General features: G+C 40.5%; 1 long non-coding RNA gene across 1 annotated transcript in view; it reads left to right on the forward strand.

Moving 5' to 3' along the window:
- Positions 1-3,905: 3,905 nt before the first annotated feature.
- LOC133210327 (uncharacterized) overlaps positions 3,906-16,574 on the forward strand; it is a 31,194-nt gene continuing 18,525 nt past the window's right edge. Inside the window, exon 1 of the long non-coding RNA XR_009724913.1 lies at positions 3,906-3,997. This is a non-coding gene — a long non-coding RNA (uncharacterized LOC133210327). The remainder of the gene's footprint in view (positions 3,998-16,574) is intronic.

A 16,574-nucleotide genomic window follows, 5' to 3' on the forward strand; every position in this document is an offset into this window, starting at 1 on the left:
AGCCAGGTTTATGTCTCTGATATCAGCTCTTCCAATTTCATCAACTCTAATGGAACACTTACGTAAATGTTCAGCCAAAGAGTGCGCCTGAATTTATGACCTGCCCCAGACTCTATGATTCATAGCATACTGCCCCCATTTTGGCTAAATGAGTTTTCAGGTTTGGGGTGTCTGTTCTGAATTTATTTTTCTTGATAAAATAAGATTGCTAAGAGAATGTCTGCAGTTTGTAAAATGCAGTCACAGCCATGCTGTCATCTTAACTTGCAAGTTCTTGCAAATAGTGTAAGTAACATCTCTCTGCATTGGAATGTGACGTCCCCATCTCCGAAACAAGTATCTCAACTGGGACTTGAAAAACACTAGCTGTAAGCTAGAAAGTAAAGCATATTTGGAAATGTAGTACTGTGCTTCTCCTTCCGTACTGCGTTTCATTTTCTGACAGCCAGAGCTGAGGCACAGCAGATGCCAGCTTGTCCTAAGTCCCCTGCACAGACTTGTGCTCCATGGCTGAGACATGCTGTGTGCCAAATTAAAACACAGCATCCTCAAAATTAAACTTTGACAGCTGTGAATGGGGGTCTGTTTCAGTCTTTGGTCCTCTGGATATCCACACTTAGATGTGCTTTGGATCAGACTTTCCTTGGTAATCTGTGTTTCCCTCCTATTTCCCAAGCACCTTATTTGAAAAGCCCTCCCTGGATTCCACTGAAGAAGGATTAGAAAGCCTGATAAGGCACAGCATCTAAAATAACACAATCTGCAGAGAGATTAGGAATCAAAGAAATTAAATTGTTAGTAATCTCAAAATCTTACTTTCTTTCCTGTGGCCCATAAGAATTTTATAAATAAAAGTCTCATATGAAAAGTCAAGGTTGTGTGTGTTTTCCTATAGCAGCACAGCAGTATATTAGGGCGTGGGGTGCTGTATTTCAGCTACCCCCGTTCAAATTGGCAAAACTTGTCTGACTAAACTTGGCTCTTCTCTTGATGCCTGTGTAAATCACATGAAACTGTACCCATTTGCCTTTATATGTCAGGGACAAAGCAGGAAGGTATAGTAACTGACTGACACATAAGAAGTGACTCCCCTTATTTCAGTATTTAAGGTTAAAAGGTTAACCAGTGGTCTAGCTATGCAACCTACAAAAAGCCTTCCTCTCTGACTGATAAATGGGTTTGCTGGTTGGAAACACACACCTCTCTACAGCAGGCTGATGAGCCAGGCTGGCCTATTCAGCTAGACTTGTGACTGCAGTTTGAATGCTACACCTACTTAGATTTTTATTTCCTGGTGGGTAATCCTCATTCAAAATGCGGAAGAGTCTGAGGAGTTGCTTCAAGAGCAGTTACCTGGACATAGATCATTTAAATGTTGGTATGTGAAGTTGTTTCTTTAGCTCTTTGGAATAAAGTCTAGCTAGTACCCTGCTCCATGCCACCCTGCAGAATAGGCACCTCACAAGCACCCCAAGACCATTCTCTGGTGCTGTGTCGATAACCCAGAATTCACAAGGCTTTAATAAAAGAAACTGAAAGGGAGGAGCACAGAGGTGATGAATGGATACCTCAAGGGATCCAACTGACAGCGGAAGTGCCACATTTCTAGGAACAGCAAATATATATTCCAGCCACACATGGGAGTAACAAGTTTTCACAAGTATTGTATAAGAAAAGGAAGAAGCCAATCTTGTACCTCTTGAAATTAAGATTAAAGACAGTCTGAATGAAGCAGCTTGTGGGAGCCTACATGGAACAGTGCTATGAAAAAAAAAGTATCCAGAAGCAGGCAAATGATCTATTTATTAACATGCATGTTGGCACTAGCTGAAGTGCTATATTGTGAATATTCTGTAATTTGTAATAACTGGAAAAGAAAAAACCTCAGAAGCCAACTCTCAGCTCTGCTGTTTCTATGCCCTTATATATAATGCTATAGAAATTTGGTCCCTTTTTTATTTATAACAAGCATTAAGTGAAGTGCCTTGAATAAAAAGTGAGGGAATAATAGGAGAACCATTGCCATCATAAAAAATTAAAAGGGAAAGAGCTCAGAATAGATGAGCAAGCAGTTTTTTAAATAGAAGAAGGACCAGAGGTACCTTTTTGGGGAATATCTGTTGAGCTGCTCTTTACAGTGAGTTAGTGGTGCAAGTCTGTCACCCCTTGGTGAAAAAGAAAACTTGATAAATCTTCTTTTAACAGCATATTTGCCTTTCTATTACATTATATGCCCACATTCACCCACACAAACTGACTAAAAGCTTCCTCAGGTAGATTTCCCTTTTTTTTCCCTCTTGTTCCCTGTTTGACTGCGGTGTGATATATTTAACTTACGCTAATTTCCAAACTGCCATAGGTAGAAAGAAGATAGGTCTTTGACAATAACATGCAGTCTCCAGCAACCCCAGAAAATACATTGAAAACCCAAAGCCAAGAACCTTTCAAATGACTAGGAGCAGAGTAGCTGAGAACATATATTCTGATCTCAAATACCTCTTCAGGAAAAAAATCTTTGAGGAAAAGAAAATGCTGAACTGTAAATACAGCTTCTGCAAACAACTGCTGCTATCAGACAAATGTGCTTCAGCATAGAATGATTAAAATCTACAATTATTGTTTAACTAAAGTTATTACTTCATTAACTTGGAAAATAAAGGGCCTGCCATGTAAGAAAGAGTCACTACTTACTAAAGGTGTTTCTTTCTAATCCTTCTGTACATTAACTGAAAATTTTGATGCATTTTGCTTTTTAAAAGGTTTAATTTTGTAGAGCCTGGTGCTTTATAAACAAATGAGAGAAGAAAGAAGGAAAACCTATTAAGCAAAAAAAGTAACCCCAGCAACACTATCTCTCAGGCTCTAAGTAAAGCAGGGCTCTCCCCTACTGGCTTATTTGACCTGGGCCTCCACCCACAGGCCCCTCCCTGCTGGCTCAGGAGCACCATATAAGCTCAGTCCTGCAGCCAACTCAGTTTTGTAGCCTTATTTCTTGCATAGGTTGTGCTGTATGGGGGAAAATCATTAGTCCTGTTTTTGAGTTGTTGCTTTGGGTTCATGCTTGCTGGGCTGTGGCTGGATTTTCTCAAGTATTATGGGTCTATATTCTGCTGAGGTTCTTATTTTTGTGTGTGTTGTGGTTAATTATTTTTTATTTATTGCTTGATACTGCTCCTGTAGTTCCATGGGATTCTGAAAGACAGTGGAGACTTTCTGTAGTGAAAATTGCTCTATTTGAGGTGGAGAACTGTGTTGCTAACCCATATAAGTTAACTTGTAAAAACTTTCCAGATGATCTGTCCTTCCCTTTGTCTTTTTTTTTTCTCTTAGTGCCAGTCCATAAAATAACTGGAGCAATGAGTTTCATTTGGCCAAGATTTTATGTTCTGCCATATTGTTAATTTTGCTCTGTTGCCTAATTAATTAAACCAAATATTGTATCCCTTTGTTGTTATTTATTTTAGGGCTTGGATTCTGTTTGAAATCAGAGCTAAAATACGTAGATTCTATTTTCAGCTCCATTATTTAGGTTTCTTGAATTCTGGAGAGCTGTTTTTTCTGTATGCTTCTTTTTCCCCCTCATCTGTCCAGTTGCTGAATATAATGAATGCTTAAGAGAAGGGAAGCTTCCCCTGCCCTGTATAGCACTTGATGTATTAGCTGCTTGAGCATTCTTAATGCATTTTCTGTGGAGGCCTTGCTACAGCTTGAAAGTAAGAAGGCTCAAATAATTAAAATAAGGTATTACAACAGTAGTGAGACTTGAGGTTTTGTGGTAGAAAGTTAGTATGAGACTTGACTATGCTCATGAGATCTCCTAATCGCTTTCCCAGATTCTGGGGTGGGGTAAAATGGTATATTCATATTCAGGCACTCACTCAAGCTTTACATTTGTCTTTCAATAAAGGCTGAATTTCAGAGCCTTCCACAACATGCAATTACAGAAAAACAGAACTGAGAGGAATCTCTTGAGGTCAGCTGTTCAAAGGCAGTATCAGTAAGACTTAACACTCCTCACATGTTTTTCTAATCTCTCCTTAAAAATCTCCAGTGGATAGAGATCTAACAGATTAAGTATTACTCCCTGGACATTGTATTCTGCTTTTTTATTAGGAAATGATTCCTGAAATTTTTATCTTTGCAAGTTTTAGCCTCTTCTGTAATTAATATTTCACTGTTGGCTTCTCAGTGTTTGGCAAGAAAGGGACTGGAATGGTTGTCTCTGCCTCATGACTTCTCTAATAACTAGGAGAGTGACTCATGCGCATATTTGTGTGTTTTGTTAGATATGTTCTTCTGCAGTAAACTAGAGCTTTAATAGTAATGATGCCTGAAGTTGAAAAAGTAGCTTTTTAAGCTCCTCCATAAAGAAGGAATGGGCCCCTATAATGCCTGTAGTTGATAGATTGCTTTGTGAGGTGGGATGGATGTGTGCTGGACTACTGGCCTTCAACACAGTTGCCTTCTGACTGAGGCAGTACTTTGATGGCTTCCTAAACAAACTATGCATCTGTTTGCATACATGAGTCATCTTGCTCTCTCCAGTAGTTCTTACACTGCACTACTGCTCTGTAGCAGAAGGTCCATGGAGGCAGAGGAAGAGCTGCTTTCCCAGTTAATGTGAGCAGTTCATTATTTGCCCCTGCTTTCCTTTCTTCCCTGATGGCTTTTCTGGTTGTAGTTTTTCTCTAGTCCATTACTACCTAAGAAGACCCCGTGACTTCATCACACACAGTTTTTTTTTCCTCTGTGGACTTTAACAAATAAGTCTTCATCATGTTTTTGTTGCTTCCTCTTAGATAACAAAGTGCAAGTCCCTAGTTGTTGTAATTATTAGTATATTCCTGAAGAAAATTGCAACAGTCTACATTAAAGGGCTCTCTGCAGAAATTTACACAGTAGGTAACCAATTTCTCTTTAAATAAAAGGCACTTGGAACAGTCAGGAACATAAAATGAGAGAAGGGAGAGGGAACAAACAGGATTTTGAGGAGCAGCAGGATGATTTGCAGTGGTCAGGAATATAGTCATGTTGAATTATTTGGGTAATTAATCCTCATCAGCAAATTCTGATACAGTGCCAAGGTTATATAGCACGCTGGAGGGAGAGTTGGAGTAACACTAGTCTTGGGTTTGACTGTTCTGCCAGCAGGTTAAGAAAAGGTGATTTATAATCTACTCCCATTACTACTGCTGTTTTATGTGGCTGTATCAGGTAGAACAAACATCTCCTATTCTGCTAGCCTTCCTTTCATAAGGGTGTCTAGAGTAGCTTCAAAAGATAATGGTGATGACTGGTTAGACCCTGACCTCTTTCTGAGCCCTGATAGACAAAAAGCTTCATTATGTAATAGATACACTTCTGAATTTTGAGGGGGAAGGATTTAGTAGGCAATTTGTAGAACTGTCTGTTACTGTGCATGCATGTTATCTGTCCATGTGACGTATTTATAGTGCACTAGTATTAGGGTACTGCAATATCAAGCCCTTGTTTCACAGGGAAGTGCAGTCTGTTGTGTGTTCCCAGCAGAGGGCTGTTACTTATCTGATTTGCATCACAGTATTAACTGGCGGATACCCTAACAAAGACGGGAGTGAGGTGTATTAGAGATAAGGTACAAGAAACTATGTAGACAGTCTTAGAGGACGATACTTGAGAATAAGCTTCTGACTTCATAACCGTGAGTTAGTGATCATGAATGTGAAATTTATTACAGTCTATACAAGAGTCTTGTGTTTAATCGTTTGTTATATCTGAATGCTTTTAGTGGGACTGCTTTCACAGCCCCAGCAGGGAGATCACTTTCAAGATGAAGGTAGGCTGATGTGGTTTACTGTGAACAAATTTGCTTTCTCATGCTGTAATGCCAGACCAGTTTCAGTGGTCTCAGACTGGTCATTTGCCCGAGATGAGGTGCTGAGAAGCAGAGAAAAAACTTGCAGCAGTCTATAAAAATGCTATTTGCAAAGAGAGTTAAACCTGTTCTGCAGTGATGGTTGCTTTTCTGTTCATAGCTGTTATGTTTAAAAAGTTGCTAGGCAGCACAAAGATAAAGCACTTGGCATAATGCTTTTAGCAAATCTATGATTTTATGGTAAACCATATGGAACTGGTTCTAGTCATTGCTTTCTCTACAACTAGGTATGCTATAGAAAGGGATTGAGAATCATTGTGGTGAAGGATAAAAGCCAAGACAATAGTGAACTTTCCTGCTAAGTATGGTTTTATCATTCAGCTTTCTTTGCTGGCTCGTTGCAACAGGAACATATTTATCTGCAACCAGTAATGCAGATAAGGAAAGCAGAAGGTAGCTCTGATGAAGAAAAATTTCTTCATTAGATTAATTTAAACTTAATTATGACAATTTCATTTTGCCAGTGAAATTATTATTGCTCACTGTTATGCTATCTGTAAGATAGCAATGTAGATTAGAGTTCTTGTTAGATAATGGGTTTAATGAAACAGATTGTAAAGCAAGCGAAGGGAATAACATAACCATTTGGGGTTCATGTTCCACCTGGACCAGGCCCAGATTCTGTATGATGCCTTCAGGGCACCAGGGTATCAAAAAGCAGATAACTATTTTACCAGTGTTTGATCTCCAGATGGACTCAGCTTTGGGTAGATGCGTAGTCAGATAGAAGCAGTTGCAGGCAAAGTAGAGAAAGGATGAAAAACAGACTATTAACCCAGAGTTGCTGAGGATTTTGGAGCTGGTGACATGAAGTACAGAGTTGCCAAGTCTGAGCTCTTTGCTGTCTTCAGATTCTTGGTCATCTGGTAAGAAATGTGATATTCTGAAACTGATTTCAAGTATGAATGATGGTTAAATTCAAAACTCCCCTTTTGTGCACATGCTTCTTAAAGTGCTTGAACAGCCTAGAAAAAGTTTCATTGCAGTGCTTTAGTTTTTATTCTCTTCCATCTAAACAAACCCTTGTAGATGCAGTGTCTGTTGTCTTGTGTCACTTTATCAAAGTGTATTAACTGAATCAAACTAGAAAAATCAAGGGAAAGTCCAATTTTTCAGAATTCATTAGCAGGTGAAAAGGAAGGTGGGGGTGGGGAATCCAGCCAGCAGGTTAGAAGCTAATTAGGAGCAGTGCTAAGGGATTGCTGTTTGACTCTGAAGCTTATGGGGTAAACCTTTTTATTGGCACTATAAAAGTTTGTGTCCTGGCAAGTGTTCCAAATCCCTGGGTAACTGTGAGCCAGGTTGCTGTCAGCTGGGGTGTTCCTGACTGCAGGGATGCTAAAGCTGCTGAGAAACACTTCTTAAGTCCTGTATTTCATTTAGTCTTTAAGAGGTTTTTGGGGGGAGGGATTGGTCAGGATTGCATTGCTTCAGTAAAAGTGCTCAAACAATATATTCTAGCTCCAGCTAGAGTGCTGCACTGTTTGGAACAGTAGATGATAAAGAGCTCTTAAGATGTAAAACCATGTACAAGCAATGCAAATTGGGAAGCTTTTTGTACTTGCAACAGATAATAAAAAGAAATGGCTGGCTGTGGAAGAAATGTTCCTGATGGAGTGAAGTCTGAGCTGCAGGGATAGTTACCCCTTTATCATTTTTCTGGTGAACTTCCACCAGCAGATGTAATTTCTCCTAGTTCAGCACTGTCTCTTAACCTAATCTAGTACTAGGCTTCATAAACTTGCCATGCTGTGCAGCAGCATGTCCCTCTCTTTTGGGTGATGTATGCTTCTGACAGCATTGGATAAAGTTCTTTATTGCCAAAAGGACTGAATGCCAGCAACTAAGAATCAAGAAATAGGCAAACCTGTTGTGCATTTCCTTTACAGAAAATGTCATTTATTTATTTATTTTTTATTATCTAGAGAATGTGGAGGTTTCTTATGGGGAAAACAGGTCTTTGTGTGATGTGACTTCCGACTAACTGTAGGTTTACATCAAGAATAGACTATTACAAACCGACTGTTTGAAATCCACTGCACTTTGTTGTCCCTCTTTTGTACACTTGCTTGTAGATGCACTGCAGCCCTGATAACTTTGCCCAGTGTGCTGTCTGCACCTGCCACTACCATGCTGCTTCTGGTGATTCTGCGCATGTTCGGTTAGGTTTTAATGCTTCTGTTGTGGATTTCTCCAGAACTGAGTGCCATTCAGTTTCCACCTAGAGCATTTGCACTTTTCCAAAGATTCTCTCCAGTATCCACACTCCCACTCCTAAAATTCCTGCAGCCTCTTTGACCTATACTTCCTGCATGGGAGGTACCATAAGCATGGGGCTGTGAGAGGGTTAATGAACCCAGCAAAGTTAACAAGGATGGGCAATAAATGGTTCCAGCTGTGTATAATTAACTGTAATCCTGTGAAGTAAATGACTTTTATTGGCAAGCATGTCATAACTTCATTACAAGTCCTATTTACAGCCCTCTCACATGGAATGAGCACTTGTGGAGTCTGCGATTTAATGAGTGCTCATTTTCACCTTGTTCCAATTATTTCCCACCCACCCCTCCCTCTGTGTGGGGACTGTGGAGATGAAATACAATGGGAGTGTAATTAAGGCTGGCACAGATTCTTTTAGGAAATGTTTTTCTATTTCAGAACAATCATTTCTATTGCTTACTACTAATGATACTTTAATGCTTAAAATATATAATTTTCTTTGGTCCCTAAAGCATTATTTAAATAACAGTTATTAAAGGAGGACTCTGTGGGAAAGATTTCCCAAGGCCTGAACCCCTAATAGCTGGGCACCTGAGCTGCTGTGGCTAATGAGGCATGGTGACCTGACCACAGCAGTGTACACAAAGGGAAATTAGTATCACTTAAGAGAGGAAATTTGCAGTTTACCTTAATTACACCTGTGAGCTGTGAGGACCAGTGGAAAGCCCCTTTGCTAGCCAAAGAAAGGGCCTTTTCTCCTTGCACAGGGAATTGTGTTCTCCAGCCCTGCGCTGCCTCCTGTCATCCTACTGTTGGCTTATGTAGACATGCAGTAAAAATGAGTTGTGAATTGGGAAGTTCTTGAAGCTCTTGTGCTTGTACATGTACCAGGGAGGTACTTAAAGGAAAGTAGCTACCACAGCAGGAAGTCCAGATTAAATTTTTCTTCTAATCAAGGGTTGCACAAGACTGGAGATGTATTTGAAGAAGAGGTGGTCAAACATAGGCTGCACTGTAGACATTGAAGTACCTAGCCTCTAAAAGCAGGTTTGCAGTAAGCTACATCCGTCTGGGACATGATTCAAGCATTTTCTTAACTTACCAATTTACTGTTCACTTTAATTTTATAACACATGGGGCTTCTTGCCAGGCTGTTTGTAAAATTGTGTTCTCTAGGCCAGATCCTGATTTTTATTTATTTTTTTGTTTTGTCTAGACAATTTCCCATGTACACTAAGTTTAAGGAAGCTTTTTTCCCAGCACCAGTTATCTTGTCATAGTTATTGCCTGACAAAAATCAGATTTAATAGCCCTGGATAATGCCATATGTGCTGCTCAGTGAAAGTTTGTGATCAGGTTTTCTGTAGACTCTACCCACTGCAGACATTACCCTACAACTGTAGAGGCTCATTAGAGGTTTCAGAGTGGAGACAAAATGCTGCCTGTTGTAGTAGCCAGGCAGTCTTTGGTAAGAAGGGGGATGTACTTGCGTGACAAATATGCTAACAGTTAATATCCCTTGGGATCTGCTCAAGGGTTCAGAATGAAGTAAGGGTTATGGGAGATAAATTACAGGGCACTGTGGAAGTGACATGGTTAGAACCACATGATAAATACAGTGCATCTCATGGAACAGTGTGACAGTGGTGCAGTCATTCTCACCAAACACATATGTTATACTTGCTACTAAGAAAATGAATTAGAAAGTTAAGATCAAGGACTAGTTCCTTTACAGGTATAAATCAGCTGAGCAATTGCAACTGATGGCTAAGAATTTGAACCAGGTATTTATGAATGTCCCTTTATAAACAAAAGGAAAGCTGATAAAACTGCTAGCACAGTTTGGTTTTGACCTAGGTGTGAGTGTAAATGAGCTACTGGTGAGATAGCAGTGGCACTGCTCATCTGCTTGGGATGCACTGACTGCCTGTCAAAGAAAACCTTCGTGCCATGCAGCCACTTACTCATTTTCTTCCACTTAAGGGGACAGTGGTGAGGCAAATTATTTTTTATATGAAAAGCCTAAGTAGGCAAGCTGTGTCTGTGGGTGCTGACAGCAGTTGTAACTGACCAATGAAGACTAACAAGGTGAAGTAAAATAGAGTACCTGATCTAGCAGAAAGGGTACCCTAGCTAGATTACTCAGCTCTTGCCTCACCTTAATACCAGCCTACGAACTATTAGCTGTTTATGTGACTTTTAGACTAATAAAAGGCTGCTGTATCAAAGCAAAAAGACCAGATAGGTAATGTTTAGATTTTAGCAGCTTATCTGAAAAAAGCAGTAGCTCTGTAAAGTCTTTAAGGATGGGAGGGATGTCAATGTAGATTATCATCTGTATTAGTGATGCACCAATACTTCTAATGAGGTACTTCAGAGCCAAGTGACAGCCCTCACTGTGGTATACGTCTTCTAATCCAAATAGCCAAGGTAACTGCCTACCCTATCTCGGCAGCCTGTGCTTTGGCTGTACAATAGGTAGATAGCACTTGCCCAGCTGTGACAGCATAGGCAGCTGCCATTGTATTTATCTGTCTTTGTGTAGCGGTTTCTGCCCTCTGTAGAGCTCTGTGCTGACTGTGGCTCTCCTTGTGCTAACTTTTGCACTAGTGAAACCATGTTGTGGTTGTCCTTACCACTGTGCCATCAAAGCAGTGTGTGTGTAGCATGAGTGACTTGCCTGAGGTTATGCAAAAAGTCTGAGGAAGAGCAGGAAACCAAACTCACAGGTGGTCTTTTTGCCTGGTGTGTTTTTTTGTGCAGGAGGTTTTGGCTTTTCCTGTTTATTTCTGTATGTGAATCAGTGTTCTGAGCTGAATTATGTGGAGCTCTTGTCCTGTTCTGAACAGAATTATCAAGGTAGCCTTTAATACAGCAAAAATAATTCGAGATGACAAATAAAAAAATGTACTTTCTAGGAAGTTCAGGCTGAAATCTGATTTTTTTGTGGGGGTTGGCTTCAAACTCATCACAGGACAGCACCTAGAGAATGCAGTTTCCATGGTGGGTCAAGAAAGTGGGTCCCAGGAAGTCTTGACGTGACAGAGTATACATACTGCTATGCTCTACCGTCGAGGAATGTTTTCCCATTCTTGCCTTCAGAAGACTGTACAGTAACTACCAAGTCTTGTTTTGTAATTAAGATACCCTCCTGCTTCGTGAATAACATTGATGATTGTGTGATACAGTAATTGAATATAGCAATGATTAATTCTGGTGATAAAAGTTGTCCTTGGCACAATTGATTTCACTGCCAGAAATGTACAAACTTCTCAATGGAAATACTTTCACGTAATTATTGCTGTTAGTTTAAGCTTGTTGGAGGAGGAAGGAAATGGAAAAGAAATCAATTAGTTTGTATTTATCACTAATCTGTTATGATCACTTTAATACAGAGGAGTTATGACTCAAGGCATGGCTTTTTTAACTCATGAGCTATTGGAAAAGCTTACAGAAAGTGTAAGGGCTGAAGCAGCTGGAAATCGGGAGAGATGATTATAGCTATTGAGCTGTTGGGAGCTTTTATTTCTAATGCCTCTCTGTTCTTAAATCAGCCGTGAATGAGGGTGGTGCCAGCAGCCTGGTCATTTGAGTTCCTTGTTTGTTCCTAACAGAGCTTCAGTTGTTATTCTGCTCTTACGCTGGTTCATGTACTTGCTTTAGGCCTGCTGAGGAGGGGTGAGTTTTGGAAAGCCCTTCAACTCAGAGCCCTGATTTTTATTATTCGGACAGTGAAAGTTAAGTAGTTGAAATCATTGTATGCTGGTTTCTGAAGGTTTAGAAATGGGCTCTTGCTGCAGAAGTTAAACTTATTTAGAGAGTTCAAATTCATTACATTTGAGTAGAATGACTCAGTGAAAATTAAAGGAAATCACCCTTGCTGCTCACATTCTTGGAGCATCTCATGCGTTGGTCTGTCCTGGTATCATGTGGTTAGAGACCAAGGTAGCACAGAGTGCTCTTGCTCACTCTTAAGCTTGATGGGCCATGCTGATCAAAGCTTTCTCCCATGAATTTTCCTTGCAGCTTTCCAAAGTTACTCATTGAAGTTAGTTATCTTGTGTCTGCATCTTCACTTGAGCTGTTACTGTTATTACAGAGGGTGTAAGCTTTCAGATAACATTCAAAGTCTATCATGTTACACTTGGGCTAATCAGAAAGAAATGTAAGAGCCCCTCCATGGGATTCTCCTGTTTGATGCCACCAACTTTTCTTGGCTTTTTCTTAGTTCAACAGTTACCTGATTTGGCCATATGAAAACTCAGCTCAGTTATGGCTGTTTCTGGGATACTGATGATTTAGTGAAATAAACTATGCCTTTCTGCTGTCTTTTCCTTTCTAGATTAATTTACGGCTTGGAGGGTGATGAAAGGTTGCCTGAGGGAGGTAAGAGTAATTCCCAAGGGTGGAACAGACCAGTTTCATACAGAACATCAGTAGTAAATCTGACTATTCTTCTCAAATTGGTATTTGCCTTCACCTACCTTGGGAATCGTAAGGAAATGCGTCTAAACTTATGTGTTGCTTGGATATTGGCAGCTACAGAAAATTAGCAGTTCATTTTGCTAATGCTCTAAAATTTCTATAGTAACAAAACCATTACACAGGAACTCCTTTCCCTGCACCCACCCTCCCTACTCAGTAAGAGTGGGAAAAGTCTGATTGGTCTGAGTCTAATTGGGGAAATAAATGGTAGCAGCCAAAGCTCTAGCAGTGCATGAACTCCAGACTGTAGCAGGCAGCAGCTGTGTGCTGCTGGAGCAGGTATTAAGCTGATGAATTGTGGATGAATATTCTGTGGGCTGGCTTTTTAAAGAGGTGTCAGGAGCAGGAAGCACACTGGTAGGAAAAGGAGTTTTTCTCTGATGGCTACTGGAGGAAATATTTAATAAGATCTGTAATCAGTGCTGTGGAGATGGGTGCACGGGGTGCCTTTGTAAGGTTGCTGGTGTGTTGTGGCATGGGATGGAGTGCAGCTGACAAAAACCTGAAAAATGACCTGATTTTCCCTTGGGTGGTGAGGAACAAACTGTATCTCTGAAATTTGCACTTAAGAAGTAAAAATCGATCTTCCAGAAACTGAAACCAGAGAAGAGTTTTCCCATTGTTGAATTCCCTGCAAAAAAACTCCCAGAGATACAGGGGCATTGAGCTGGGGCTTGGGAGGGGCAGTGGTCTAGATGGCTTTTTGAACTGATGAGTGTCTGATCCACTGGTCAAGGCCCTAGACATGTGAACATTAATAGTTGCTTTAGACCAGAGTACAATTGTTTGTGCTGCTAGTGAAGTTCCTCTGAGGTAACCCCCAGAATACCAGAGAGCAGGAGTTAGCTGTGATCTGTGAGATGGCTGAATAGTAGTAAGTGCCATATCTATCTGAACTATCTTGCATCAGCCCTTATTTGCAGGTATTAAAAAGAGTACTGGCTGTGTCCAGAGGGAAGATTTTCACGTTATGCATCTGACTTTGAGCTAAATTTGTTACTAGTATTATTACGTACTTAAGACCACTGTGTATTAGTACATTTACCTGAGGCTACTGCTGTATTTTTTCCTGAGTTTTGTGAGTAATCCTTTTAACTACAAGAACATTAAACTGAATCCAGTTATTTACTGAGTTGGTGAAATGAGCCCTCTATCCACTTGGTAGTAAAAGAGCCTATAAGGGGTTCAGGTTGTTATTGGCTCTGTCAGAATTTCTTTCCAGAATGCAAATCTGGTTTTACACACAGATTCTGTGGCTAATCAATGTTTTGTGGGCATTGAGCCAATGCTAAGGCCAAACTGAGCAATGGGAAAAGCAAAGAACATATGAGCTTGGTGCTTGGAAGTTCCACTGTCAGTGTAAAGACTTGGGGTGCAAATATTTTAGGCCTTTACAGTACTAATGTCTAGGCAATCCTGCTGAAATGCATTGGTAAGGACACAATAAAGTCTGTCACCACTGAAATGAGATGTTGTGGCCTCAGGGAATTTAAAGTATTTGGGGATGCTGAAGATGTTTTTGAGTATTGAAAAGTGATGTTCTGTAAATTACTGGATACTGGGGTTTTATGGAGTTTATACTCCAGGTGACCCAGGCAAGATTTGGGATGGCACTTTACAGCAAGTCCAAGCTGGGAACATCAGCCAGGCCTCTGACAAAAATTGAAGATCAGATGCTATTCTAAAGGAAACTGCAGGGGAATGGGGAGACCAGGGGGCTGCAGGTGGTCTCTGTGGCTGCAGGATATCCTGCATGGCCTTTCCTGGCTGGGCTCTCCCAAATTCTGAAAGCTTTGAGGCAAAGTTTTATGAACTTGTGTTGATAAATTGTTACCATAATACCACAGTATATCAGCCTGCGCTGTGGAGTATCTGCTGTTTTGTTAGTGTCCAGATCAGAAAAAAAACCCCCAACCAATTTCTAATGTTATAGAAACATCATATATATGATTAAATTATCATTATATATATGATTAAATGATTGTTACTGCTTTTTAGAATACTCATCATAAGAGTTATTATTTTCAATAACAAACCAATGCCAGAACATACTGATGTATTTCTGGAGGTGTATTACACCACCATATATGTGGTCACCACAAGTCTTTTGGTTGTATGCAGCCCCTGTGTGTTGTTTGCTGAACCTGCAGTGACTGTGTGACTGTGCTGCTTTGATTGAAAGATTTGTAGTATGATCGTGTGCAGAACTTGAAAATGCACCTGATAAGCTTAATGAATGCATCCTGGTTAGAAAGAATGAGTCCTGCTCTCGGGGATTGATTTGGACCACAAGATCAGGAGCATAGCCCCTAAGGCAGCTTCCCTTAGTCCTGAAAACGATTTTCCCAGCAATGAAGATTAATCCCTTTTTATTGTATTGATGAAATAACATGATCATAAAGCATAAGAGAACAAGGAGAAGTTGACAAAGTATGTCTTTGATTAATTGCCATATTAGATTGCAGGTTGCTGACTGAGGAAACTTTTTCAATCCTCATTTTTCAGTCTTTAAAACTTTAATGCCCAAGGGAAAGACAAAGAAAAACCAGGTAGTGAAACGCTGTACATAGTTCTGTGCCTGTGAGCCACCTATCAAAGCAGCCTAAAGGACAGCTGGTAACTTGCTGGGAGTTCAATGGGGTGGAAGGACAGGAGGATGATGCAGTGGCTGAAGTGGTAAAACAGGGCTTCAGACCTACCTGCAGTTCCTGGCTTCCCCTTGAGTATGTGTAGCTACAACTCAATCGTTACACCTAAATTATGAGATGGTAATTTACTTAGCCTGTAGTATGTATGTGGTGTTTATATTTGCTGAGTTTGGCAAGAGATTCTGCTTCACTGAGGAACTCCAGCACGTGGTCATCTGTAATGTGTTTGGAGGATTTGGGGACTGAATTTTTCAGCTTTTTGGGGTCATGATAGAACAGGTGCTACCAGGGTAAGAGATGTTACTGCTGTATAGTGAAAGTGGCATTGTTTTGTTAGAAATGATTGGAAAAAATAAGACCTGTTCTTCTTCTTAGTCATCCACTGAAATTCTCTTTGGTCTGTGAAAGTCTGAGGAGTTACTAAGACGTTTGCAATCTACAGATAGTGAAATTGAAGGCTGGGGAAATACAGTTTTACAAGCCCAGCTCCACTTTTTTCCAAAGAGCTCCTTCACTTCTGACCCCAAAAGGCGCTATGACACCTCAGAATCTCTGAGCTCACACCACTTGTGAAAACATTAGTGGAAGTGACTGACTTGACTTGTCAGAGAATTGCAGGTACAGAGAGGTCTAAATCCAAGGTATCCTGACTCTCCCAATTAACTTAGTTAATGACTAACGAAGCTTCCCCTAATTAGACTGGCTTGTTGTTCAGCTAGGGTATGGTATGTGCGTTCTCGGAGGAGTAGGGAATGGGTCCCCAGGAGGGACAGGTCTTTAGTAAAGACTCCTGTAGCTGTTCCAAATGATGCCTCATGGAGCTGTAAACTTAAGAGTCTCAAAATGAGGAAAGAAAACAATCTGCTAAGTGCTGTCATATTAGAACCAGCTCAACTATTTAAGATCTTCCCCAGAGAGACTAGTAATTAAAGCACATTTTTCCCCTTCACTTGCCAATCATGCAATTCTAAAGTGGGTCATCACCTATCTTGCTAAACAAATCTCCCTGTTCTATAAGCAATGCAGTTTATCTTGGGGGAAGGAGAGGAGGGCACATGTAGAAAATCAGAAGCCAGGAATAGACCGAGGTGCTAAAAAAGTGCCTGCCTTAGCTTAGTGGACCTCCAGAGACCTCTCCATACGCTCAACAAAGCCCCAGTCTCCTGAAGCAGACGAATCATATGTACCATGAAGTTAAGCTTTTTTGCAAGTTACACTGCTTCCCTGAGCTTGATTCATTACCTGCCTCTGATCCCTAGAAAAAGGAAGGAAATGCAACGCTAGTAAGAGCTTGCTACTTTAGGTGT

The sequence above is a fragment of the Neopsephotus bourkii genome, unplaced genomic scaffold (assembly GCF_033783945.1).
Source record: "Neopsephotus bourkii isolate Nb327-2 ecotype Australia unplaced genomic scaffold, CSIRO-AGI_Nbou_v1 NB_457, whole genome shotgun sequence".
In the NCBI taxonomy this organism is placed as follows: Eukaryota; Metazoa; Chordata; class Aves; order Psittaciformes; family Psittacidae; genus Neopsephotus; species Neopsephotus bourkii.